This window comes from Palaemon carinicauda, chromosome 8 (assembly GCF_036898095.1).
Source record: "Palaemon carinicauda isolate YSFRI2023 chromosome 8, ASM3689809v2, whole genome shotgun sequence".
In the NCBI taxonomy this organism is placed as follows: domain Eukaryota; kingdom Metazoa; phylum Arthropoda; class Malacostraca; order Decapoda; family Palaemonidae; genus Palaemon; species Palaemon carinicauda.
The window spans coordinates 150,668,333-150,673,332 of record NC_090732.1 but is presented as its reverse complement, the minus strand read 5'-3'; positions in this window follow the sequence as shown (position 1 = coordinate 150,673,332).

Here is a 5,000-nt window from a genome sequence, read left to right as displayed (position 1 = left end):
CTAATTAGCTGATTGGTGAATTATTTTTCCTTTTATGAACCAAGGTCGGATACTTTTAGAATGGACCTCGTATATATATGTATATATATACACAGTAAATATATATATATATATATATATATATATATATATATATATATATATATATATATATATATATATATACTATATATATATATATATATGTATATATATATATATATATATATATATATATATATATATATATATATATATATATATATATATATATATATATATATATATATGTATATATATATATATATATATATATATATATATATATATATATATATATATATATATTCATATATATATATATATATTCATATATATATATATATATATATATACATATATATATATATATATATATATATATATATATATATATATATATATATATATATATATATATTCATATATATATATATATATATATATATATATATATATATATTCATATATATATATATATTCATATATATATATATTATATATATATATATATATATATATATATATATATATATATATATATATATATATATATTCATATATATATAAATTCATATATATATATATATATTCATATATATATATATATATATATATATATATATATATATATATATATATTCATATATATATATATATATATATATATATATATATATATATATATATATATATATATATATATATATACACGAGTATATATATATATATATATATATCAGTCAACATAGGACGGTCTCCCCAAAAGCGTCTCTGCCACATTCATACTTCAGGAACTGAGTTTAAAAACACATTAGTTGCTGCATACATCTGTACACGCCATCTTAACTAAGCGTCAAACTTTCTTTTAGGCATCCTGCTTTTTACCCCCATCTTGCAACCACACAATAATAGACCCTTACCCCCAATGCCTATTTTTACATTATTTAATCAACACTTCTTTGGTATTTGTCTTCCCCTTTTTCTTACTTCTTCTGAATTGTGCATCTATCCTTTTTTTCCATAAGATGCTTTTACCATTTTTCCCTATCTCTATATTCTATACCCTTCCAATTACCCTTCACAATTGCATATTTACTTGAAGAATGCTTATCAATATCTTCTCTTCTTCCTACATTGAACATCAACGCTTGACTTCCACCGATGAAACTAATATCAACAATCAACAATTAACAATCCCTTCTTAAAATCCCTACTCTTTTCACGGACAATACGAGCCACTTCTACATTTGTGTTGATATTTATCCACATTGACTCATTAGGGGTAATTTGAATGAATTACTACCAATTGTGTCACGTGGTGGGTCGGGATATCGGGTAAAACTCGCTGGTAAGAGACTGATGTCTCACCAGGTAAATCCTCGGACAGCTAGGTAGCGTCAGGTTCCGATTTCTTTTATGGTCTCTCGTGGCATGGTTGTTTCGACCTGGACTTTCATTAGAAGGGGCTAGTGTTCGATCCCAAGTATGAGGTAGAAATTTATTTCTATTTGAACAAGATTTTGTGTTGATATTTATCCATATTGACTCATAGCGGTAATTTGAATGCATTATTACCAATTGTGTCACGTGGTGGGCCGGGAAATCGGGTAAAACTCGCTGGTAAGAGACTGATTTCTCGCCAGGTAAATCCTCGGACAGCTAGGTAGCGTCAGGTTCCGATTTCTTTTATGGTCTCTCGTGGCATGGTTGGTTTCGACCTGGCCTCTCATTAGAAGGGGCTAGCGTTCGATCCCAAGTATGAGGTAGAAATTTATTTCTATTTGAACACGATGTTGTGTTGATATTTATCCATATATATATATATATATATATATATATATATATATATATATATATATATATATATATATATATATATATATATATATATATATGTATATATATATATATATATATATATATATATATATATATACATATATATATATATATATATATATATATATATATATATATATATATATTATATATATATATATATTATATATATATATATATACTGTATACTATTGCAATGATTCTTTTGAGGATGGTAACCAAGTATGCTATCTAATGCTAGGCATTGGATTGACGTCATTGTCACGTGATATGGCAGCCATGTTGCAAAATACTCATAATCAAATAACACAATCTCATCTTGGACGCATCAAGTTAATTACTATTCTTCTGCATGAAGCATGTGCATGTAACGGCAAATGACATTAGTTAATTTCATAGCATTTCGTAAGTAAATTTGGGTTAGGCGACCATTTACAATTACAAAACAATGTTCCAGTGTAAAGAAAATGCTAGTTGAATTTCACATTTCGAAATACAGTAAATGGAAAGTTACGAAGAATGTCAATTAATCAGTTTAAAACCCGACGCAGATTTCGTAGCGAATTGAAAAGGTGATATTTCTTTACTACTGAAAACATTTCTCTTTTTATAATCAATCACATCGAGAAGGACCCGAGAAAAACTACTGTGCAATTTACAGCAGAAGCCTTTCATCAAGAATCAGAAATATTAAATATCAGTGGCAATAGATTTTATACAGAAAATAGTCTAAAAAAGGCTTATTATATATCCCATTAGATGCAAAAATCACCTTTAATTTTACCAAGCAAAAGACTGAAAAGCATATTATCGCCAGCCCTTTCCCAGTAACGGATTACAGGCGACATGTGTTGGGATTATATCACAGTTGCGGAACGCAATTGTAAAAAAAAAAAAAAAAAAAAAAAAAAAAAAAAAAAAAAAAAAAAAAAAAAATAGCATCCCGGCTGTCAAATCGAGGTCTTTTTCCGCTTCTATTCATTTTAGGTCCATGCTTATGTTTTGAGGATGAAATTGTTTGGATGTGTGTATGTGTGTTTTGATGGAGAGAGAGAGAGAGAGAGGGAGAGAGAGAGAGAGAGAGAGAGAGAGAGAGAGAGACTGTACTGCTGGATTCTAGTTTTCACTTTATCTCTAAATGCGTTATTTTTATTAATGACTTTCTTTACAGGTTTCGTGTTTCCTAATTCATATTTCATAGAAAGATGAAACTGCACCGTATTTGCATTTATTATTTCCATAAAAAAGAGAAAAAACTAGAACAACCTCTAATGCCTTAAATTTCACGAGAAAGAAATGCCATCATCAATGAATCATAGCCAAACCTTTCACTTCTGAGACAGAAGATTCCAGGAAGGCTTGAACTATTGACTGCTCATTAGAGATTTTCTTTGTACGAACACTAAATATATTCCAGCGCAGAAATTACAAAAGTTAGTGACAGAGTCTTGTTAACCAATTTGATCAACTGAGCAGTTTAGTGCAACTGGATACTTGTTATGCAATCCTTGTCGTTGGACTGGAATAGATGCAACAAGGTATTTCGTACTTAGTTCACTATGTTAACAGGTCTAATATTAGTTCCCGTAATAGTGCAATGTATGAAGATATTTTGGGAGGGAGATTATATAGTAGGATACGAGTTACAACAAAGACCTGTCTGTAAAGTAAGACGATTCATCTATTACATTCATACGTGTTAGTTTATAAATGTACCGGTAATCTAGAAAATAAAAAGAAATATTAGGGCGAGTTACATCTTATACAGCATCATTCTTTGGTTGCTTCTTTTGATCGTTTTTATAGAGACTAATACTTTTAAAGAGAATTTATGGTTTATTATTATTATTATTATTATTATTATTATTATTATTATTATTATTATTATTATTATTATTATTATGAAACTGGAAAAGTATTCAGGTTTCCTCCCAACCCCTCAGTATCTTAGATTATTATTATTATTATTATTATTATTATTGTTGTTGTTGTTGATGTTGATCAATTCTGCGAAAGACTGTTAATTAGTTGACTCCCGGACACATGAATGGTTCATTTACCTTTTAATAAAACGAAATTGTTGCCTTATGTAGACTCACGTTGTAAGAGTTGCCGATAGAGAAAACCATATATATGGAATTTTACCTGCTAGAATATGGCTTACTTACCACAATTTCAACTGTAGAGTAATGAAACTTGCATGGATTTACTGGTATGTAAGAAGCTCGAAATTGTAATATTTTGCAAGGTCAAGGTCATGGTCATGACAAAATGTCCAATTCATGAAATCAGCACAAGTTTGGACACCATTGCCATAGAGACTTCCAATTTGGTATATATTTAAGTGTAAGAAAATCCACACCAATTAATACATGTTAGGATCAAGGTCAAGGTTGAATCCAAAGTCAAAGATCAAGGAAAAGTCAAATTCTGGTCATCAACCATGTGGCCACAATTTTAATCGTAAAGTTATGAAACTTAAAGGGCTCTTAAACTATAATGTAAAGAGCTGCTAAGGTAGAAAGTTAAGGTCAAGTCCAAGGTCAAGGTCAAGCAAAAGATCAAAATCCAGACATCACCCATACGTTCATAATCTTACTAGTAAATTAATTAAACATGCATGGATATTTAACTTATGTGAAGAGCTGAAAATGATTAATTGACTATGGGAAAGGCACATTAGTTACGAGAAATAAGCTGCCGTGGCGGATGTCTACACTTTCAGGGTGTTTTTTCTAGGTTATAGACTGTAACAGCTGCACGTTAAAACTCAATGAATGGCGCAGCACAGTAACACATTCCGTATTTTACATCAAAATCCTTTCCCTGGAGACAAGAAAAGATTGAAAAAAAAAAAAAACCTAGAAAATTGATGCCTTAAAATCGTTAATGCCACGATTGCGTTAATACACACACGCCCATATATACTGTGTGTGTGTATATATATTATATATATATATATATATATATATATATATATATATATATATATATATATATATATATATATATATATATATATATATATATATATATATATATACATACATACATATATATATATATATATATATATATATATATATATATATATATATATATGTGTGTGTGTGTGTGTGTGTGTGTGTGTGTGTGTTGTT